Source organism: Anabrus simplex, chromosome 2 (genome assembly GCF_040414725.1).
Source record: "Anabrus simplex isolate iqAnaSimp1 chromosome 2, ASM4041472v1, whole genome shotgun sequence".
Lineage (NCBI taxonomy): Eukaryota > Metazoa > Arthropoda > Insecta > Orthoptera > Tettigoniidae > Anabrus > Anabrus simplex.
The window spans coordinates 315,490,575-315,516,362 of NC_090266.1; positions in this window are offsets into that span (position 1 = coordinate 315,490,575).

Here is a 25,788-nt window from a genome sequence, read left to right on the forward strand (position 1 = left end):
TATTCGAGATAAACTTGCAGATCAAACCTAGGGTGCTCTCATCGTACACAAAATTGTTAGAAAATATTTTTCTCTCTCAAAATGGATACATTACGCAAGTTAATAACAATATGGTAACCTATATTTTACACGCGCAGTTTTATCAGTGTATTAATTGATGTTCGCCTCTGTGGTGAAGGGGTTAGTGTGATTAGCTGCCACCGCTGGAGGCCCGGATTCGATTCCCTGCTCTGCCACGAAATTTGAAACATGGTATGAGGGCTGGAACGGGGTCCAGTCAGCCTCGGGAGGTCAACTGAGTAGAGGGGGTTCGATTCCCACCTCAGCCATCCTCGAAGTGTTTTTCCGTGGTTTCCCCATTCTCCTCCAGGAAAATACCGGGATGGTACGTAATATAAGGCCAGGGCCGCTTCCTTGTCTATCCCTTCCAATCTGCCCTCCCCCCCCCCCGCAAGGCCCCTTTTCAGCACAGCAGGTGTGGCCGCCTGGGTGATGTGCTGGTCCTCCTCCCCAGTTGTATCCCCCCGACCCCAAGTCTCACGCTCCAGGACACTGCCCTTGAGGCGGTAGAGGTGCGATCCCTCGCTGAGTCCGAGGGAAAAACCGACCCTGGAGGATGATGAACGTATTAAGAAGGAAAGAGAGAAGTATTCATTGATTCCTGTTTAAGAATACCGTATCCTTCAGTACAGTACGGTGCGAAATACGTCCATGATATCTTTGAACTTCCTTAGATGTTATTTGACCAACTACAAGTTGTGATGGAAATTGTTGTTGTCAGTGACGGACATGCTGAAAGTTGGAGAGTGTTTGAAAATTTATTTCTCAAAATTACTTAATTTAATTTTTTTGCCTTGTTTATGAGACCCGAAGATTGCAATGAGGCATTCAAGGACGTTCCACAAGTGTCAATGCTGTTGTCACAGCAGTAAAGTAAGGTGTTTCTGAAAGATCTCTTTTAGAATTTGCTCTACGTCGCACCGGCAGAGATAGGTCTTATGCCAACGATGGAATAGGAAAGGTCTAGGAGTGGGAAAGAAGCGACCGTGGCCTTAATTAAGGTAAAGCCCCCCAGCACTTGCCTTGTGTGAAAATGGTAAACTACGGAAAACCATATTCAGGGCTGCCGACAGTGAGGTTCGAACCCACTATGTCCCGAATGCAAGCTCACAGCTGCGCGACCCTAACCGCACGGCCAACTCACTTGGTTTCTGAAAGCTCCTTACTGTTTATAACATTTAAGTTTTCAAACTATCGAACACAAAGTACAAATTTATAAAACACTGGAAAAGACATCATCGCTGCCGGGAAAAAAGACTCCTGTGTGCAGCAAGGGGTGAAAATAAGATGTTCATACTACTGGAAAACGCTCCACAGTCTGACCAAGACATCCTACGTGACATATTCTAAGTAAAGTAAAGTCAACTCGTGTTCTCATCCCGATGTGGTGCAGCTCTTTTCGTATATACCCCCAATGGAGGTGAGCTGTATGTACCATTTCAACCACATACCAGCGCTCCTGCTATTCTTAAATTTCTGGAAGTACCGCGAATCGAACCCGGGCCCCGAAGACGGCAGTTAATAACACTAACCGATACGCTACAAGAGGCGAAGATTTTCAAAGTTATAGCTGCTATTCCAGAAAATATTCTGCCTCCTACCTGACAGATAATCCATGCTAATATAAAAGAAGCGCAGGATTGTATTAACCGGCCCCGCAGTGTAGGGGTAGCATGCCTGCATCTTGACCGGAAGCCGCGGGTTCGATTCGCGGCCAGGTCAGGGATTTTTACCTAGATCCGAGGGCTGGTTCGAGGTCCACTTAGCCTACGTGATTACAATTGAGGAGTTATCTGACGGTTAGATGGCGGCCCCGGTCTAGAGAACCAAGAATAACGGCCAAGAGGACTCGTCGTACTGACCACACGACACCTAATAATCTGCAGGCCTTCGGGCTGAGCATCGGTCGGTTGGTAGGCCAAGGCCCTTAGGGACTGTTGCGCCATGAGGTTTGGTTTGGTTTGGTCTGAAGGATTGTATTGCACAAGTGACATGCTGAGTGACAGTGTGAGTTTACATGTAGGCCTGCTAATCTGCAAGCGCGCTTGTGTGTGTGTGTGTGATCATGTACAAATTACGTACTGAACCATTATTATACCGGGCGAGTTGGCCGTGCGGTTAGGGCCGCGCAGGTAGGAGATTGCATCCGGGAGATAGTGGGTTCGAACCCCACTGTCGGCAGCCCTGAAGTTGGTCTTCAGTGTTTTCCCATTTTCACACCACGCAAATGCTGGGGTTCTACCTTAATTAAGGCCTAGGCCGCTTCCTTCGCACTCCTAGGCCTTTCCAATCCCATCGTCGCAATAAGACCTATCTGTGTCGATGCAACGTAAAGCAAATTGTCAAAAAAGAAAAGTACCATTATTCCTGTCCGCCTCTCTGGTGTAGTGGTTAGTGTGATTGGCTGCCACCCCCGGAGGCCCGGGTTCGATTCCCGGCTTTGCCACGAAATTTGAAGAGTGGTACGAGGGCTGGAATGGGGTCCACTCAGCCTCGGGACGTCAACTGAGTAGAGGTTGGTTCGATTCCTTCCTCAGGTATCCTCGAAGTGGTTTTCTGTGGTTTCCTACTTCTCCTCCAGGCAAATGCCCGGATGGTACATAACTTAAGGCCGCGGCCGCTTCCTTCCCACTTCCCTGTCTACCCCTTCCAATCTTCCCATCCCCCAAGAAGGCCCCCAACAAGGCCCCTATTCAGCATAGCAGTGAGGCCGCCTAGGCGCGGTTCTGGTCCACCTTACCAGTAATATCCCCTGAACCAAAGCCTCACGCTCCAGGGCACTACCCTTGAGGCGGTAGAGGTGGAATCCCTCGCTGAGTCCGAGGGACAATACAACGGATTAAGAAAGAAAGAAAGAAAGACCATTATTCCTGGTATGATTGTAATCTAAACTATTTATTTGGTAAACATTTTGAAATAGTAAACGATGTAATCTAATCAAACAAATCTCCTATGTGTCATTTAGCAAAATACGAAATCACCTATGTGCTACATATTGATTGTGTAGCGGCCTCCTGTGTGGTTTAGGGGCTAGTGTGTTTATCTGCCACCCTCGAAAGCCCGGGTTTGATTCCCGGCTCTACAACGAAATTTGAAAAGTGGTGTGAGGGCTGGAACGGGGTCCACTCAGCCTCCCGAGGACAACTGAGTAGAGGGGATTTGATTCCCATCTCAGCCATCCTTGAAGTGGTTTTCCGTGCTTTTCACTTCTCCTCCAGGCATATGCCGGAATGGTAACTAACCTAAGCCACTTCCTTCCCTTTTCCTTATCTATCCCTTCTAATCTATCCATCTTCCCACAAGGCTCCTGTTCAGCATAGTAGGTGAGGCCACCTGGGCGAGGTACTGGTTCTCTTTTCCAGTTGTATCCGAAAACCCAAAGTCTCACGCTCCAGGACCCTGCCCTTGAGGCGGTAGAGGTTGGATCCCTTGCTGAGTCCGAGGGAAAACCAACCCTGGAGGGTAAACAGATTAAGAAGAAAGAAAGGAAGATTTTGTACAGAATATCTACATTCTGCAGATATTCAAACATCAAGTAGAAGCTATGGGGTAATGATAAGCAAGAATTGTTCATAATCTTGGTCATTAACTACATCATTTAAAACAGAAAAAGTATTCGGAAGAAGCTTCTGTAAAGAAAGTCAACACGATTAGCTAACCTGAATGCAGATCTGACCTATAACAAGTACCACTTCCATGTTATCTTGGTACCGCTTTGCATAATATGTACGCTTTTAATGTCTACAAATCCACGCCCAAAAGGAAAACGAACTTCTGATTTACATACTGACTGGTAGAACATTGATCCCACATCCTTCCGAGCAACTACTGTATCGCCAGAGGAACGTTTGAAACTTCATACTGCATTAGAAAACAGTCCAGAATAGTCTACAGTTCACCGAGATAAGGAAAATTAAAGGTATTTTTTGTATTTATTCCTGGAAGGAATATTGTAAGAAATAAACATCAATATTGTTTGTCAGGTTCTGAAAACCTTAAAGGAATTCCTAGTCACTGTAGTCCGAGCAGTCAATGCCCAACTAAAGTGCATGTTTGAGCGCATATGCAATTTCTGAGACGAAGTTTCGTCCGATTATTTCATGTTTGGCTGTTTAAAGGGGCCTAACATCTAGGTCATCTACCCCTATTCTGAGAGACAGTAACGGAAGTTTCATTCCCAGAAATCGTTAGAAATACATGATTTCCACTGTAATGCAAGTGGCGGCAGGGAGTAGTGTAGGTACATAGGAAATTAGAAGAGTAATAACATAGCGTGTCCGGCCCAACGGTGTAGGGGGCAACGCGTCTGCCTGTCACCTGGCGACCCCGGGTTCGATTCCCGGCCGGTCAGGGGTTTTCAATTGTAAATGATTAATATCCCTAGCCTGGGGACTGCGTATTTGTGTTGCCCGTAATGTTCCGTGCTTAACGTTACACTTCCGCCATTTACATAATACACGCAGGTTCCTCACATATGGTTCAAGTAGGGGCAAAAGATCTTCCTAGGTCGACGCCCCGAGCAAATAGCATTTAAAAAAACATAACGTAATGTAACATTACATAACAGAGAAAGGATATGAAAGAATATGATATTACTGCTCTTTTTTATTGTTTACACCTTATATATGCAAAAAGTCGTCAAGTTAATAATAATATTACATTAGATTAGATTTATTTTCTCTGGCAAGATTAAGGCCACTAGGCCCTATCTTTCATACAAGATTACACATTTACCGAGCTCGATAGTTGCAGTCGCTTATGTGCGGCTAGTATCCAGTATTCGGGAGATAGTGGGTTCGAACCCCACTGTTGGCAGCCCTGAAGATGGTTTTCCGTCGTTTCTCATTTTCACACCAGGCAAATGCTGGGGCTGTACCATAATTAAGGCCACGGCTGCTTCCTTCCCACTCCTAGCCCTTTTCTGTCCCATCGTCGCAATAAGACCTATCTGTGTCGGTGCGACGTAAAGCAACTTGCAAAAAAAAAGATTACACATTCAACTTTTACGAGAACAACATTTAAAGCAATACAAATATACAGCCATTCCTGACGCCAATCTTATAAGGAGTATATTATATTCTCTATGGAGTGTTTCTGTAGTGGACTGAAGTGTGGTGTGTTGCGCGTAAAATTAAGAGATGTGCATTTGGAGAAACACAAATACCAGTCCCGGAGACAGGGGAATTAACAATATTTAGTTGAAATCTCCGTCCCAGTTGGGATTCGAACATGGAGCCCTCTGAACCGAGGTTAGCATGCTGGCAATTCAGTGATGGAGCCAGACAATATTTTGAAAACACTACGCCGACTTTTGTTACCGCGATTTTGAGAGAACGGTTGAACCGACTGACATCGTAAAACATGCTGGCGAAAGGTCTTGGCCTGTATATTTGCAGAGTGTTTTTAAGTGCATAAACCATTCTTGCCGTATATTCTTAAATTATTATAGAAAATGTAGCATTTTGATTGACCAGAGCGCTCGCCAGTACTTCAAGGCCGCCTGAACCATGAGAGCGCTGAGGTATGTGGCACGACAGAGGAGGAAGAAGGGGGTAAGTACGCATGCGCAATCAGACGTTTTCCTGGTCAGCTGTACTTCGGTTTCTTCCAGCCTGTGTTGTAGCGGGTCGTTTAGGACGGCAAGAAGCTATTCAATTTTACTGTTTCTTCTGTAGTTCTCCGTATATTTGTAAGCTTGAAGTAATTTCGGATAAATTTAAACGTTTCCTTCTCCATATTGTCTCACCTTATATTTGTTAGCTTGAGTGATTTCGGAGAAATTTTAACAATGAGGCTGTGAACGTCTTCCATTCCGGTAGTTAGCGAAGTGATTCGATCATCCGTGTCATACCAATGTGGTAATTTCCAATTTTAATTTGGCTGTCATGGTTCTCATAACAAACCAGGAACAACCTTCAATTATTAATGAAAACATTAACGTGCTCCAGCAAAACAACACAAATATTAAGAATGCATTTTTCATCGAAGGTCCCGGGGGTACTAGAAAAACATCTAGGATATATAATACAAAACTGCTTCAATTTAGGGTTTCATGTTTTATCAGTGACGTGGACAGGATAGTCGTTGCTTTTCTGCCTAGCGGTTCAACCGTGCACATTACATTTCAGTGAGAGTTCGGTGTCTGGATTCAAATTAAATTCCAAAACAGCTAATCGATTAGCACGGCTCAGTATGTGATAAAGCCCTAATGGCAAATGGAAAATGATTGTTCTTTGGGGAGATCCTTCATAAAGGTTTGCCACATGCTTATCGCCAAATAATTATTTATTTATAATTTAACTAGTTGATGTACCCGTGCTTGGCTACGGGATTCTCAGAAAGACTGACTTGGTGGTATTCCTAACTGAATTCAACATAGGTCTTTACAAAAACGTCAGTAGGAATGTAGCGATTGAAAGCAATGTTATCATATAAAATATTTGATCAAATGAAAAACCGCACACTTTCTCACTTTCAACGAACAGTACTACGGTGCCGATCTAAGAGTCCTAAGTTCCACAGCTGGAATAACCAGGTCGCAGACTGCTGTAAAGACTCCTCTGTCATTATTCCGTTAAATATGCACACTACTCATTCCAATCAGTGGCTCAGAGTAGGGACTGTATAGCTCGAATACTATGATGAACCAGTGTGTTACGCACCAGATATATCATAAAATGTATGAACCAGTGGAATGGCATGCTAGAGAAGAAAGTTATCTTACTCTCCAGCTACTTCCCGCCAGTATACAGGCAGGCTGTTACAGTCGGTACGACCAGGCGAGTTGCCTGTGTGGTTAGGGGCGCGTAGCTGTGAGCTTGCATCCGGGAGATAGTGGATTCGAACCCCACTGCCGGCAACCCTGAAGATGGTATTCCGTGGTTTCCCATTTTCACACCAGTCACACCAGGCTGTACCTTAAAGTCAAGGCCGCTTCCTTCACACCACTATCCATTTCCTATCCCAACGTCGCCATAAGACCTACCTGTGTCGGTGCGACGTCAAGCAAATTAAGAAAACCTCGGTACGCTGCAGTAATCCTATCTATCGGGGATGAGAGGAAACAGAAGACAAAAAGCACATCACAACAAACAATGGTCAATGCAATGTTATTGTTGATAAAGTTTGTGCTTTCTATATTGCAGGCCTTCACATTAGTTTTCTTTCGACTCTGTGATATTAGGGTGTCTTACAAAAGTATTTATATCGTAGAATGTAGTTCCTTATTCTCAGAATTTACATACCGATTTTCACTAAATTCTGTTTACCCATTTTCTAGTGACTCGGAGCTGATATGGACTTAGTAACAAAAATGCAAATTCATGATTATCTCTGATTATATGCGGTACGGTAACAATGTATAAGACATAAGTGATCGGAAATTTAATAACTTCTTACATAACTACTACTAACATACGACATAACTAAAGTTATGCTAGTTATGTAGTATTTATCGATACGACCACTAATAACATAAATAACTTATTTGAGAATTACATTTCAGGCCTTCCCCTAAACTACCATTTCACTCAACGTGCATAAAATAATTTGTAGCCTAGATTGCAGTGGTTCATCACCCGACATTACATACCGATTTTCATTAAATTCTCTTCAGCAGTTTTCTATTGATGCGTGTACAGACAGACAGACAGACAGACAGACAGACAGACAGACAGACAGACAGACAGACAGACAGACAGACAGACATTACGGAAAAGTAAAAATGCATTTCCTTGTTATTGTGGACATGACAGATACAGAAATATCATTCATTTCAAATGATCAGCAATGCACACGCAAAACACTTATTTTATACTAGCGAATGTACCCGTGCTTCGCTACGGTATTCTACATTGTATTCGAATATCGAAGTAAATAGTGTACATGCAGTAAATAAGGTTATTTTAAAATTGCATGTCTCTTAGCGTTATCCGAGAAAGAGCATGGGGATGTCCCCGTACGTTGTTTCCAATGTAAAGTGTTTGTTACGGATTTGTGATATAACGGCAGGCTCACTTGCCTACTGGCAATCATAATCGTTTTGGGAAGTTTATATTAGAATCACAGGCCCCATTGCCTACTACGCGGACAGAATCGATTTGGGGAGTTTTCGTTAACATGGCAGCCCCCCTTTCCTACTTCCAGACATATTACAGTTTAGGAGTTTCTATTATAATGGCAGGCAATTACACTACTATCACTCGAAATTGTGTTGTGCAGTTATCATTATAATGCCAGGCCCATTTTCCTACTGCCAGCCGGCTTACTGCCAGTCACACCAAGTTGGTGAGTTTCCATCAAAATAGCAGGCCACTATGCCTAATGCCAGTCACATTTTAGATGAGGACATTTCTTTATAATGGCGGACACCCTTGCCTACTGCCAAACACAATCGGGTAGGGGAGTTTTAAACAAAACTGCATGCTCACTTGCCTTCTGCAAGTCAAATCGAGAAGGGAACTATTCATTACAATTGTAGGCCTTCCTTACTAATGACAGTTACACAGGAGTTGGAGAAGGAACCCTTTCCTACTGCCAGTCAAAGTCGGTGTGGGGAGTACTGATTACAATAGCAGACCCACCCTTTCTCGATCGCTAAAAATCGACATCAGTGAATATATATAGATCGACATACGAAAGTATATGCGTGTTTACAATATTGAAGACCTTCATTTACAGATTAACTGCTACTAAACGTACGTCACATCGACAAAGGATTATACCATAAGACACGCCGGATTTAGTGGCCTAAATGGCTGGTCCTATGATATGTCATCTATTCATGGGTCAGATTGAGTTAGAAACGTGGAACAGGGTAAAGGTTTTGTATGATTATCTCACATTACATTGGGTGGGCCAATTTTCGTGAAGAGTTTGATGATTCTGTATTTCATATAAGTAACTGAAAGTATGAATTATGCATGTGAAAATTCCAAATTGACTTAACATCGATTAATAGAGAAAAATCAAACGTAAAATTGATACAGATACGGCAAAAAGTCATAAGACCAAGGTTGTAGATCATTCCAAACTGAACGGAGATTGTGCAATCCGTTATGTGATAGGAATTTCCGAAGGTCTGCACCATCATTAAAATTGCCTGCATATTTCGATATTCTTCGGGGATCAAAAGTGAAAAATTTAATGATCTAGGATGTTTTCCGTTCGTTACAGGCTAAAACGTATAATTTTGTCAAATTTCAGTTATCTTCTTTTTCTTCTGGCAGATTATGCCGCAATTTGGATTTTGGGCGAGGCGGGTAAAAATTAGGACTTTCAGGAAACTAAACCAAAAATTATGGAGATGGTCATTATTACCCCTTAAACGGAAAGCTGTACGAAAATTTCGCCAAAATAATCAGTGTAGAGGCACACAGTCGTTACGATTTGATTTATATAGATAAGGAATCTGCTCCATGTAAAACACCTTTTGGGCTATGTCCGCTGGACTTAACCTGCAAAAGTGACCATTCATGATATCTCCCTTATTAATCCTCCTGACGAAAAAATGCACATGAAAAAAAAGGTTTAGAGGTGGAATTCCATCAGGTTTGGTCGATTTCCAGTCAGGTTGGTCTTGTTCTGTATATATTGTGGAAGAGTAAAATCACCATTTGTGTTCCCTATAAACCGCCAGTCCATTCCGGAACATGAAATGTTATTTACGTTTAAAACCTACCTTTGGACAGGTGGATGCTGAATATAAATTTTGGTTCGAATGTCTTCAGTAGTTTTCAAGTTGTAAGGAATACGCTTTACACGCACCCGCTCGTGAGTCAAGTCCGATGGGACTTGTAGAGAAAAACGGTCCGTTAATGATATCTCCCTTATTAATCCTCGTATCGAAATGATGCACATGAGAACAAAGGTTTAGAAATTAATTTCTACCAAGGTAGTAGACTTCCATAAAGTTTGGTTGTGTATATTTTGTGGAAGTGCAAAATCACTGTTTCGGTTTCGTATAAACCCCCAGGCAGTTCAGGGATTTAGAAACAATATTTGCCCTAAAACCTATCAAGGACAGGTGTATTCTAAATACGAATCTTGGTGGAAATGCATCCAGTAGTTTCTAGCACTCACGTACATACGGCGTAATTAAGGAAGAAAATAATACAGTTAAGACAGTTGAAAGTAATAGAAAATCGATTATAACAGCCGGATAACGACAAATATGTAAATGCCAAGTGAATGTATTGGAAAATCAAATGCCCCTCAATAAATTATGCTAGTGTGAGTTATGGATATAATAAAGCGGCAACAGAGGAGAAATTTAGGTCCAGTGATTCTTAGGTAAACAAATAATAAGAAGATGACTAATGGTGTTATTACTTATTCTATTCGAGGGCGGTTATAACATCCAACGATATTCTGCCAATATCCCGCAGATAGGCCGATTGACGCCTCTCTTGCCTTCTACCCAAGGAACAACCACGAATTAAAAAGCATGATGAGGAAAATGGCAATACGTTACTTCCCTACTGGCATGCAGTCAGAGACGTTGCCATGCTAACCTGTAGGTTCGTTGTCGGTCTGTCGGTTACTCAATGCAGAGCATGAGACCAGCGGAAAATTGTAAATTTCTCCGTCATGTGAAGAGTAAGGTAAATTATGAACATAACGAAAGTTGTTTATAATGAAGAGACGTTTCACATACGGTAAACTAAGTTTACAGAAAATCAATAGTATAAGAGAAAATGGAGGAAAACCACTGTGGTTTTCCTATAAACCCCCGTCCATTCAAAGATTCTAAAATAAAATGCATATCGAATCTTTCTCCGGGATGAGTATACTCTAAATATGAAGTTTGGTTGAGATCTATCAAGCCGGTTCGAAGTGATGGTGGAAAAACCATTCAGGTTTTCCTATTAACCCCCGTCTATTCAAAGATTTTAAAATATAATGCATATCGAATCCTTCCCCGGGATGAGTATACTCTAAATATGAAGTTTGGTTGAGATCTATCCAGCCGTTTCGAAATGATGGTGGAAAAACCATTCAGGTTTTCCTATAAACCCCCCCCCCCATGTATTCAAAGATTTTAAAATGATATGCATATCGAAACCTTCCCCGGGATGAGTATACTCTAAATATGAAGTTTGGTTGAGATCTATCCAGCCGTTTCGACGTGATGGTGGAAAAACCATTCCGTTTTTCCTATAAACCCCCCGTTTATTCAAAGATTTTAAAATGATATGCATATCGAAACCTTCCCCGGGATGAGTATACTCTAAATATGAAGCTTGTTTGAGATCTATCAAGCCGTTTCGACGTGATGGTGGAACAGACAAACAGACAGACAAACAAACAGACACGAAACGTAAAAACCACCGATTCGGACAAACAGACAGACAAACAGACAAACAAACAGACCCGAACGTAAAAACCAACGATTCGGTCTTGAGTTGACCTAAAACGGATAAATATCTGAAAAATTGGCAAAACAAAGGAAATTACAGACAGCGGACCCCCTACAATTTTATTTATAAAGATTAGCGAACGTACCCGTGCTTCGCTACGGTATTCTACATTGTATTCGAATATCGAAGTAAATAGTGTACATGCAGTAAATAAGATTGTTTTAAAATTGCATGCCTCTTAGCGTTATCCGAGAAAGGGCATGGGGAGGTCCCCGTACGTTGTTTCCAATGTAAATTGTTTGTTACGGATTTGTGATATAACGGCAGGCTCACTTGCCTACTGGCATTCACAATCAAGTTGGGAAGTTTACATTATAATTGCAGGCCTCATTGCCTACAACGCGGACAGAATCGATTTGGGGAGTTTTCGTTAAAATGGCAGCCCCCCTTTCCTACTTCCAGACAGATTACAGTTGAGGAGTTTCTATTATAATGGTAGGGAATTACCCTACTATCACTCGAAATTGAGTTGTGAAGTTATCATTATAATGACAGGCCCCTTTACCTACTGCCAGCCAGCGTACTGCCAGTCACACCAAGTTGGTGAGTTTCCATCAAAATAGCAGGCCACTATGCCTAATGCCAGTCACATTTTAGATGAGGACATTTCTTTATAATGGCGGGCACCCTTGCCTACTGCCAAACACAATCGGGTAGGGGAGTTTTAAACAAAACTGCATGCTTACTTACCTTCTGCAGTCAAATCGAGAAGGGAACTATTCATTACAATTGTAGGCCTTCCTTACTAATGACAGATACACAGGAGTTGGAGAAGGAACCCTTTCCTACTGCCAGTCAAAGTCGGTGTGGGGAGTACTGATTACAATAGCAGACCCACCCTTTCTCGATCGCTAAAAATCGACATCAGTGAATATATATAGATCGACATACGAAAGTATATGCGTGTTTACAATATTGAAGACCTTCATTTACAGATTAACTGCTACTAAACGTAAGTCATATCGACAAAGGATTATACCATAAGACACGCCGGATTTAGTGGCCTAAATGGCTGGTCCTATGATATGTCATCTATTCTTGGGTCAGATTGAGTTAGAAACCTGGAACGGGGTAAAGGTTTTGTAAGATTATCTCACATTACATTACTTTTCGGATAATAATGTGACAGCTACATACGTAGCATTTGGCTCACATATGGCTACTGGGTGGTCCAATTTTCGTGAAGAGTTTGATGATTCTGTGTTTCATATAAGTAATTGAAAGTATGAATTATGCATGTGAAAATTCCAAATTGACTTAACATCGATTAATAGAGAAAAATCAAACGAAAAAGGGATACAGATACGGCAAAAAGTCATAAGACCAAGGTTGTAGATCATTCCAAATTGAACGGAGATTGTGCAATCCGTTATGTGATAGGAATTTCCGAAGGTCTGCACCATCATTAAAATTGCCTGCATATTTCGATATTCTTCGGGGATAAAAAATGAAAAATTTAATGATACAGGATTTTTCCATTCGTTACAGGCTAAAACGTATAATTTTGTTAAATTTCAATTATCTTCTTATTCTTCTGGCAGATTATGCCACAATGTAGATTTTGGGCGAGGCGGGTAAAAATTAGGACTTTCAGGAAACTAAACCAAAAATGATGGAGATGGTTATTAGTACCCCTTAAACGGAAAGCTGTACGAAAATTTCGCCAAAATAGTCAGTGTAGAGGCACACAGTCGTTACGATTTGATTTATATAGATAAGGAATCTGCTCCATGAAAGACACCTTTTGGGCTATGTCGGCTGGACTTAACCTGCAAAAGTGACCATTCATGATACCTCCCTTATTAATCCTCCTGACGAAAAAATGCACATGAAAAAAAAGGTTTAGAGGTGGAATTCCATCAGGTTTGGTCGATTTCCAGTCAGGTTGGTCTTGTTCTGTATATATTGTGGAAGAGTAAAATCACCATTTGTGTTCCCTATAAACCGCCAGTCCATTCCGGAACATGAAATGTTATTTACGTTTAAAACCTACCTTTGGACAGGTGGATGCTAAATATAAATTTTGGTTCGAATGTCTTCAGTAGTTTTCAAGTTGTAAGGAATACGCTTTACACGCACCCGCTCGTGAGTCAAGTCCGACGGGACTTGTAGAGAAAAACGGTCCGTTAATGATATCTCCCTTATTAATCCTCGTATCGAAATGATGCACATGAGAAAAAAGGTTTAGAAATTAATTTCTACCAAGGTAGGTAGACTTCCATAAAGTTTGGTTGTGTATATTTTGTGGAAGTGCAAAATCACTGTTTCGGTTTCGTATAAACCCCCAGGCAGTTCAGGGATTTAGAAACAATATTTGCCCTAAAACCTATCAAGGACAGGTGTATTCTAAATACGAATCTTGGTGGAAATGCATCCAGTAGTTTCTAGCACTCACGTACATACGGCGTAATTAAGGAAGAAAATAATACAGTTAAGACAGTTGAAAGTAATAGAAAATCGATTATAACAGCCGGATAACGACAAATATGTAAATGCCAAGTGAATGTATTGGAAAATCAAATGCCCCTCAATAAATTATGCTAGTGTGAGTTATGGATATAATAAAGCGGTAACAGAGGAGAAATTTAGGTCCAGTGATTCTTAGGTAAACAAATAATAAGAAGATGACTAATGGTGTTGTTACTTATTCTATTCGAGGACGGTTATAACCTCCAACGATATTCCGCCAATATCCCGCAGATGAGCCGATTGACGCCTCTCTTGCCATCTACCCAAGGAACAACCACGAATTTAAAAGCATGATGAGGAAAATGGCAATACGTTACTTCCCTACTGGCATGCAGTCAGAGACGTTGCCATGGTAACCTGTAGGTTCGTTGTCGGTCTGTCGGTCACTAAATGCAAAGCATGATACCAGCAGAAAATTGTAAATTTCTCCGTCATGTGAAGAGTAAGGTAAATTATGAACATAACGAAAGTTGTTTATAATGAAGAGACGGTTCACGTACGGTAAACGAAGTTTACAGAAAATCAATAGTATAAGAGAAAATGGAGGAAAACCACTGTGGTTTTCCTATAAACACCCCGTCTATTCAAAGATTTTAAAATTATATGCATAACGGAACCTTCCCGGGATGAGTATACTCTAAATATGAAGTTTGGTTGAGATCTATCCAGCCGTTTCGACGTGATGGTGGAAAAACCATTCAGATTTTCCTATAAACCCCCCGTCTATTCAAGGATTTTAAAATGATATGCATATCAAAACCTTCCCCGGGATGAGTATACACTAAATATGAAGTTTGGTTGAGATCTATCCAGCCGTTTCGACGTGATGGTGGAACAGACAAACAGACAGACAAACAGATACAATTTTATTTATATAGATATAGACTAGCAAGATACCCGTGCTTCGCTACGGTATTATACTGAAATTTATAATTGAATGCTTATTGTTTTAGATATATAATCCGCCGAAATTCGCGATCTGACTCGTTTTCTATTAGATTACGGCACGTGTCCTCCCATTTTTCAATCTTCCTTTCCAGCAATCGATATCGTACTTCCCGGGCTAGGCTCAGGTATTCCTCCCGGTCAGCTGGGTCCGTAAATCTTTCAAATCTTTTCCTATAATCATTTTTAATATGGATAAAATCCTTCAGGAGATCCGGCGTGGTGTCATATTGGGTGCCTTGGCGGCACTGAACCCGCGGTCGGACTGCATTCTTAGTCATTACCTGTCCAGGAGCCGTTTCCAGCGCAGTCCGCACATTTGACGACGGTCCGGAACATTATTATTATTATTATTATTATTATTATTATTATTATTATTATGTGTTGCTGGAGTGGATGATGACAGGGAAAACCGGAGTATCCGGAGTAAAATCTGTCCCGCCTCCGTTTTGTCCAGCACGAATGTCACATGGAGTGACCGGGATTTGAACCACGGAACCCAGCTGTAAGAGGCCTGCGCGCTGCCGCCTGAGCAACAGAGGATCCTTATAAGTACATTAAGAACAGTAAAATCAATTGGTCTCACCTCCTTCTACACCCCACCGCTGTTAAGTTTATTTACCGCCACCCCCCTCCCAAAAAAATTAAAAGAAGGCTTGTTTCTTTATGTTTAAAGGAGATTCCAAACACCTATGTTCACGTCTATTACCTTCAATTTTGAGATATAAGTATCTCCATAAAAATAATTTACTTTTTTCACTTCATTTCACACTACTCCCTCCCCCTAAGTGAATTTTCCCGCAAATATACATGTTTCTTTAATAATAAAGGATCTTCTAAATACCAATTATCACGACTCTAACTTCTTCAGTTTTTTATTTATGTGTCCTCATGAAAGGAATTCAACTCCTTTACACCCCCGAACTCCAAGATGGTCCCCCCCCCAAAACGCGTTTAACATTGTTTTTAAAGGAGTTCCAAATACGAATTTTCACGTCTGTAACAACTTTAGTTTTTATTAGATGTATGTATTCTCATACAATTAAGTCAATTAATTTTTCAGTTCTTTCATCCCCCCCCCCCTCCTTCATTGGATTTTCCGAGAATACGTGTTTTACTTTTAAAGCAGATTGCAAATATCAAATTTCACGTCTGTAACATCTTCATTTTTGAGATATCAGTAGCCTAACTAAAAGAATTCAACACCATTTTCAGTCACATTTACCCCCCCCCTCCACCCAAGTGGTATTTCCGAAAACTAAAAATACACGTTTCTTTATGTTTAATAGAGAAAAAATACCATTTTTCACTTCTGTAACATGTTAAGTTTTTTTAGATATACTGTAAAAATTCTCATTTTAAAATTTCACCACTTTTGAGTTCCCCTTAAGTGGAGTTTCCAAAAACAAATCACCTCTGTTTCTTTACATTTACAGGAGATTCCAAACACCCACTTTTTACGTCTGTAACAGTTTACGTTTCCAAGATATTCTGCAGATATAGTCTTTCAAAAAATTCACTCCAATTTGTTACTCCTGTTTAACCGCCATTAATTGGATTTTCCAAAATCTAAGAAATACGTGTTTCTTTGTTTTTAAAGGAGATCCCATCTACAAATTTTCAGTTCTGTAATATCTTTCGTTTCTGAGATATATGTATTCTCATTAAAGGCATTTAACCCATTTTTCCCCCTTTTACACCCCTCCTATTGGGATTTACAGGAAACAAAAACATACGTGTTCCATTATTTTTAGAGGAGATTCTAACTACCAATTTTTACATCTGTAAATTTTAAAGTTTTAAGATGTAGACACACTCGTTTCAAAAAAATTCACCCCCCCTGTTCACCCCCCAATATTTGGATTTTCCAAAAACGAAAAAATACGCGTTTCTTTACTTTTAACGTAGATCCTAAATACCAATTTTCAGGTCTGTAATATCTTCAGGTTCTGAAATATAAGTAGCCTCATTAAAGGCATTCAACACATTATTCACCCTTTTACACACTTCCTATTGGGATTTTCCGAAAACAAAAGAATACGTGTTTCTTTATTTTTAAAGGAGATTCTAAATACTAATTTTACATCTGTAAATTTTAAAGTTTTAAGATGTAGACACACTCATTTTAAAAAATTCACCCCCCTGTTCACCCCCCAATATTTGGATTTTCCAAAAACGAAAAAATACGTGTTTCTTTACTTTTAAAGTAGATCCCAAATACCAATTTTCAGGTCTATAATATCTTCAGGTTCTGAAATATAAGTATCCTCATTAAAGGCATTTAACCCATTTTTCACTCTTTTACACCCCTCCTATTGGGATTTACAGGAAACAAAAATATACGTGTTCCTTTATTTTTAGAGGAGATGCTAACTACCAATTTTTACATCTGTAAATTTTAAAGTTTTGAGATATAGATACACATTTTAAAAAATCACCCCCCTTTCACCCCACCCCCCATTAATTGGATTTTCCAAAAACAAAAAATACGTGTTTCTTTATTTTTAAAGGAGATCGCAAACACCAATTTTCAGGTCTGTAATATCTTCAGGTTCTGAAATATAAGTAGACTCATGAAAGGCATTGGACCCCTTTTTCAATCTTTTCCACCCTTCCTATTAGGATTTTCCGAAAACAAAATATACGATATACGTGTTTCTTTATTTTTAAAGGAGATTCTAAATACCAATCTTCACATCTATAACCTTTAAAAGTTTTGAGATATAGATACCCTCATTTTAAAATATTACCCCCTTTTCACCCCCCTTAATTGGATTTTCGAGAAACAAAGAAATACGTGTTTCTTTATTTTTAAAGGAGATCCCAAACACCAATTTTCAGGTCTGTAATATCTTCAGTTTCTGAGATATAAGTAGCCTCATTAAAGGTATTCAACCCCTTTTTCACCCCTGTACTCTCCTCCTATTGCGATTTTCCGAAAACAAAAGAATATGTGTTTCTTTATTTTTAATGAAGATTCTAAATACCAATTTTTACATCTGCAAACTTAAGAAGTTTTTAGATATAGATTCACTCATTTTAAAAATTCACCCCCTTTTAACCCTCCCATTAATTGGATTTTCCAAAAACAAAAAATACGCGTTTCTTTATTTTTAAAAGAGATCAAAAGTACCAATTTTCAGGTCTGTAATACCTTCAGTTTCTGAGATATAAGTACCGGTATCCTGATTAAAGGCATTCAACCCATTTTTCCCCATTGTCACCCTTTTTCACCCCTCCTATTGGGATTTTCTGAAAACAAAAAAATTACGTGTTTCCTTGTTTTTAATGAAGATTCTAAATACCAATTTTTACATCTGTAAACTTTTAAAGTTTTGAGATATAGATACACTCATTTTAAAATTTCACCCCCCTTTTCACCCCTTTAGCGAAGGAATATCCTAAAATCCTCTCTTAGCGAGCACCTACACCTTAATATGAATATACCCCCTAAATTTCATTTCTTTATGTCCAGTAGTTTTGGCTCGGCGATGATGAATCTGTCAGTCAGTCAGTCAGTCAGTCAGTCAGTCAGTCAGTCAGTCAGTCAGTCAGTCAGTCAGTCAGTCAGTCAGTCAGTCAGTCAGTCAGTCAGTCAGTCAGTCAGTCAGGACAAGTTATTTTATATATATAGATTACATTTCAGTCCATCCCCTGAACTACCATTTCACTCAGTGTAATAACATTATTGATAGCCTAGATTAAAGGGACCTATTCCCCGACTTTGCATACCAATTGTGAAGATACGACCACTAATAAAATACATATTTAACAATTAAATTTTAGGCCTTCCCCTAAACTACCATTTTTCTCAGCATGTATAGCCTATATTGTAGCGAATTATTTGCCATCTTTGTCTAGTGATTTTCATTAATACACGACCACTAATAACATAAATATTTGAGAATTAAATTTCAGGCCTTCCCCTAAACTACCATTTCACGCAACGTGATTAAAATAATTTATAGCCTAGACTGTAGCGGTTCATCACCCGACTTTACATTCCGATTTTCATTAAATTCTCTTCAGCCGTTTTCTCGCGATGCGTGTACATACATACAGACAGACAGAAAGACAGACAGACAGAAATTACGGAAAAGTAAAAAATGCATTTTCTTGTTACTGTGGACATGACCGATACAGAAATACTATTCTTTTCAAATTTTGAGCAATGTACAGACAAAACTCTTATTTTATATATATATAGATTAAATACTCTCCTCATTGACCCTTCTTCAAAATACGCAGTTTACATTAAAATTTGCGGGCAAAACCGCAGAAAATAGAATTCGCTGATTTATTGCAAGCAATCGGTAATGGCGACTATCCCTCTGTACAAGGTGACGGATCAAATGTTATTGAATTAATTAATTAATTAATTAATTTGAAAGTCATTGGAATTATTACCCGGTAGTTCCAATCCATACACTAGCGTCAACGGATTAATACTGAAGACGAAATCTAGCTACTTCAATTTCGTACATAATTCATTAATTCCTTGGGATTAATGGTTTGCCTCCACATATTCTTATTCTAAAAATTGGAGCCATAGTTAAGCTCCTTAGAAATTTGAACGTTTTTCAACGGCTCCTAAACAGAACCTGATCAGGGCCTAGTTGTAAGAAGTATGTACGAACATTGTTTAGATTTGGAAATAATAAGTGGGGATAAAGCTGGACAGAGAGCTCTAATCCCTCGAATTGACTTAACATCCGATTATACACTTCCATTTTCCTTCAAGAGGCATCAATTTCCAATTCGCGTGGCATTTTGTAACATGATCAATACACCTCAAGGGACGTGAAGGTCTCTGCTTACCTCAGCCAGTTTTCAGCCATGGCCAGTTAAATGTTGCAATGTCAAGAGAGCTAAATTTTAAAGTTGCAGTAGTGCTAAAAGATAGTTGCACAAGGAATACACCGAGTAAGTGGCTGCGCGGCTTGCGTTCGGGATATAGTGGGATCGAACCCCACAGTCGGCAGTTCTGAAGATGGTTTTCCATGGTTTCCCACTATCACACCAGTCTAATGCTAAGGTTGTACCTTCGTTAAGGCCACGGTCGCATCCTTCCCAATTCTAGCCATTTCCTTTTTCCATCGGTGCCCTATGACCTGTGTCGGTGCGACTTAAACAAAATTCTTAAAAAATGAAGTAGCGAGGAATGTCGTATGTAAAGAAATCCTTCAGTAAATATTTACCGCATTGACCGTCATGCCTTATGGGTTTAATTTAATAATAATAAGAAGAAGAATAACTTCTATTCTTAACATTCCTCATCCATAGGCAAAATAATTATGGACCCAATTTGGCGGGCTGAATCCCGACTTTGCCCGCTGATATTTGAAGGTGCTCAGATCCCTCCACCTTGTGTCGATAGATTTACCTGCGCGTAAAGAAAATCCTGCGGGAAAAATTCTGGCACATCTGCGTCTCCAAAAACTGTATAAGAACATTATAATTATAATTTTATGTGGGTATTGATAACCTGATGCAACTCTTGTGACGATGTTGGTCAGCGGCTGTTGTGTAATAAGAAACCGCGTGTTTTTGTGGTGAAGGATAGTGTTGTGTGTGGTATGTAAGTTGCAGGAATTTTGGGGACAGTACAGACATCCAGTCCCCGAGCTAAGGGAGTTAAAATTAATAGTTTATGATTGAAATCCCTCGACTTGGCCGAGAATCGAACCTAGGGGCCCGAGGACCAAAGAGAAAGACGTTGACTACGCAACATAACGCCTGAATTATTATTATTATTATTATTATTATTATTATTATTATTATTATTATTATTATTATTATTATTATTATTATTAAAAATTACTGAGGACATGAAATGCTACTTTTACTAGGTCTACAAGTATATTAAATAAAAGCAGGTACCTTACTTGTTTTAAAATGTAAAATTAAGTCAATATTAATTTATTTTTACCGTTTTTAAAATCTGCCTTACGCCGTACCGACACAGTTAGGTCTTATGGCAGCGATGGGATAGAAAAGGTCTAGGGGTGAGCAGGAAGCGGCCGTGGCCTTAAGGTAAGGTACAGTTCCAGCATTTGCCTGGTGTGAAAACGCGAAGTCGCGGAAAACAATCTTCAGGGCTGCCGACAGTGGGGTTCGAACCCTCTATCTCCCTAATATAATTTGACAGATCCGTGACCCAAACCGCGCAGCCACTCTCTCGGTACATTAATTCATTACATAGCTTTTATGACACCTGTGTTCCCCTTTTGTCGAAAGGCCTCAGCTTGTCGCTCTGAACGCAGTAATTCTGTTGAACCACGGACGAAATATACTTTATCGAATTCATGAACAGGAGAATGCTGTTATCCCGATTCGGTACAGTACTTTCATTCTCCACCTCTTATGAGTACAGAGGAGTGATCCTGTGTACAGAGGTGCAAACTACTGCGTGGGCACATCCAGGAAGCTTGGAACACAAGGACACACTTCTTGCATCCAAGTCACATAAATGATGTTTGTGTAAGTTACACGATTTTTAAACGAGCCTATTAACATAAAACCATACTGGAATAAACAGCTCTTTCGTGTAGCACAATCAAAGGTGAAGATAAGTGATCCACTAGGACATTATTCTCATTCTTATGAAACGTACTGTAAATACTTGGTAACAAGCTTGTTTTCAAGTTCTGACTTCCTTGAATGGACTTTATAATAGTTGATAAGTTGCTTATGATGGCAAAATGTGGCAAACACATTCACTAGTAACAAGAAATCTTCACCCGTCAGAAAAATAAACGTATTAAAGATTTCAAGTTAATTACGTACAATCAACTTTTAAAGCTGCACCTAAACCTATCTTACTAATTAAGAACGTAACCATCGAAGTGTGCACTCAATACAAATAATATGACAAGCAGAAATTAATAATAATTATAATAAATTATTAACTGGGCTCAGACAGTTGAGGCGCTGGCCTTCTGACCCCAACTTAGCAAGTTCGATCCTGGCTCAGTCCGGTGGAATTTGAAGGTGCTATGCCGACGACGTGATCTTAATGGCAGATTGTGCCGAAAGTCTGCAATCTAGTATATTGGAGCTAAAAGGGAGGTGCATCGAGCATGATACGAACATTATCATTTCCAAGAGTATAGTAATTTCAGTAAGAAAGGAAAGGAAGGAGACTTAATATTAGGGCAGAAATAAAAAACTGGTACAAGTGGATCATTTCAGGTATTTAGGATGAGTGCTCTCCCAGGATGGTGGTAGAGTTGAGTGAGATTGAATCAAGGTCCAGTAAAGCTAATGCAGTGAGCTCACAGTTGTGGTCAGCGGTATTCTGTTAGAAAGAAATCAGTTCTCGAACGAAATTACCTTTACATTCGTCTGTTTCTAGACTGACTTTGCTGCATGGGAGTGAACGCTGGGTGAACTCAGGCTATCTTATTCATGAGTTAGAAGTAACGGACCTGAAAGTAGCGAGAATAATCCTAATAAAATAGGTGGGTACAGTAGGAGGAGGATACTTGCAATGCGGAGATAAAGGCTAAATTAGGAACAAACTCGATGAACGAAGCGGTACATATAAACTGGTGGGGTCGTATGAGGCGAATGGCGGAGGATAGAGATAGAGGAGAATATTGGACTGAGTCATGGCGGGTAGAAAAGGTTAGGAAAAGCTAGGTGACGATGGTTAGACTCAGGTTTTAATGGTTTAATGATACGAGGTGTGGAAATAAACCAGGCCACAGAGCTGGTCGAGATTGTGGAGATACAAGCAGATAGTTGTTTATTCCTAACAACACCAGGATACTTATCCGCAGAACAGTGAACTCCTAATCATCAGTACCTGCCACAGTGAGTGTAAATTTCCTCAGGCATTTAACGATATGGCGTCACGTCAACTCCTCAGGCCGTACGAGGAACCACTCTTACACGATAACCTTGCTCTAGAACTGGGATGGGAAACCTTTTCCAACCAGCGTGCCAGTTATAGTTTGGTTTATTATTTTTAACTGCCTAGTGTGCCATCAATTATTTCCCTTTTAAATATACTAAAGAAACATCACCTTTGACTTCAACTTCAAAATTATATTTTAAAACATGTTATTGTCCGCCTCTGTGGTGTAGTGGTTAGCGTGATTAGCTGCCACCCCCGGGGGCCCGGGTTCGATTCCCGGCTCTGCCACGAAATTTGAAAAGTGGTACGAGGGTTGGAACGGGGTCCACTCAGCCTCGGGAGGTCAACTGAGTAGAGGTGGGTTCGATTCCCACCTCAGCCATCCTGGAAGTGGTTTTCCGTGGTTTCCCACTTCTCCTCCAGGCGAATGCCGGGATGGTACCTAACTTAAGGCCACGGCCGCTTCCTTTCCTCTACCTTGCCTATCCCTTCCAATCTTCCCATCCCTCCACAAGACCCCTGTTCAGCATAGCAGGTGAGGCCGCCTGGGCGAGGTACTGGTCATACTCCCCAGTTGTATCCCCCGACCAAGAGTCTGAAGCTCCAGGACACTGCCCTTGAGGCGGTAGAGGTGGGATCCCTCGCTAAGTCCGAGGAAAAAACCGAACCTGGAGGGTAAACAGATGATGATGATGATGATGAAAACATGTTATTTAGTCATTAGATTGAATCACATGTAATTACAATGAACAACATATTCCATGATTCTATTTTACAAACACCACAAAAATTATACACTAGAAATGTATTTTTTGTGGTATGTGCAAAATAAAATCAATGGAAATTTCAAGAATAAGGTATCTATATTTTGCTCTAGCCGAACACAATACATAAAAATAATATAAGCCCATAGAATTAACTGCAATACATTTCTTTATTAAAGTGTTATGTTAGTAATAAGCAAACAAAAAGGATTTTGTCAAGGGACTTTAAATGAAATTTAGTGTGAAACCTGTTGCTTAATCTTAGTAGCCACGTCATTTGCATTATATCCAATTTTATATGCTTTCCTCATTAAAACGCAAGATGCACTAGGTATGAACCAAGACGGTTTCTAACTGCTGACTTCGCAAAATTCATTGTAGAAAACAGCGGCTCTCTAGTGTATGATGACCCCGCCAAAAATGTAAGTAGCGCTGTAGCAACAATAATAGCTGCAAGTTTTTGTGTGACTCTGTTCCACTGTTCGTGTGTGAAGTCCTCTGGCTTCTAAAGAAGGTAGAGCACACTCGATTTACTTCAATGTATCGTCCTTTCCCGAGCGAGTTGGCCGTGCGGTTTGCGGCGCGCAGCTGTGAGCTTGCATTCAGGATATAGTGGTGTAACGGTTCAAATCCCGTTACAAAGTGATATCTGTATTTTTATTATTATTATTATTATTTCATGTGTGATATTATTATTATTGTATCATTATTATTTTATCTGTGAGATTACTATTATTATATTATCATTCTTATTCATTTCGATTCTGCAATGCTTGTCGCTTGCATGATTGTAGTTAACTGTATGCATATATACATATGTGTAGAATAACACTCAAGACATATACAGTGAGAACTGTTATATATCAGATGTTGGATGTGACATTGTTACATTGTGCAATACTGCTGGAGTAAATGCAGAGTCATCGCTACGTCATGGCTACGTCATCGTGCTCATTTGGCGGTGCGCTCACTGCTGGGAGAGACCTACTGGGAGCCCCAGGGGATTTCACCATTACATGTAATATTTGTCGCGAAGTGGGAGTATATTGTAACTATTTCTGGAGATTACGTAGGTGTGTCAACCAATGCCTATATCTTGTAGCGTCAGTCATTATTCAATTGGAAGGAGAGGCGACAGTTGGTCGGAGTGTGAACGAGATGCAGAGGCCTCAGTCGGTCATTAAGTCAACGGGAGTCTACGGGAAGGAGAAGACTCAGTGAGCCATTAGTTTTTGGTCATTGAGAGAGTGAGGCCAAAGTTGGTCGGTCACCTAGTTGAAGATACAGACGCAAAGGCTTACCATGGAGTCATAGAAGGATACAACTTGCAATGAAGTAATACCATCCAAAACTTACAAAGAAGTCATATGATATGGAGAAGATGTAGTCACATGGATATATCACCAAATTAGGCGTGACACATCTACAGTAAACACCAGATTTAAGGAATACGTCGTAATTACACTCAAAGTGTTGAAGGTACAGTCAAGTGAAACAGTGAGGGATATATTCCGTATAAATCGTTAAATATCCGGTCAAGAAGAATTCAAATTCATGCCTAGTTTCTTTCAGTTGCAATGTCATAATTTCATATTCTCATGTGTTTTGATCGCAGCAGTTCTCACTATTTTATTGAAATTATTTAAAGAATATATTTTCTTCTGTCAAGTGAATTCGTAGCATTATTTCAATGAGAGTAAAATATCTTAAACTCAAAATTAATGGGGAAACCGAACGCCAATCTCCTTTTCCCAGAACTTATATGGTATGTTGTCAAAAGTAAGCTTATTACCCCACACACTGTTAGTATTAAATATTCTCAATGTGTCGACACAACGTGGGACTCGAATAAATTCAGAATTTGTTCTGAATGACAACATATCATAGGTTCATTTTTGGAGAAGTATGCACATTTAAGCCAACGGAATTATTACCGGTAAATGTCAGGAGTGTAATTTTGGGATATATATTTGTATTTTGGGGATATGTCATAGGATTTAAAGAGGGAAATTAATTTGAGATCGCGTACTATCACTAGTGAACCAAAGATGGACAAGGAAGACAATAACAAGTCATGTGACGACGAGGTCACTGCTTCTGCGGACATCCAAGGTGAAATTCAGAGTAGGGAGCAGGTGAATACGATGGAAGCTTCTGAGGTAATTCAGGAAAGTGCAGAAGTCGAGAAGCACACTGAAACTCAAAAGGAAATTATAGGTGGGAGGGACCTACAACTTTTTAATTTGCTGATGGCTAGAATGACCGAGCTCAGTGA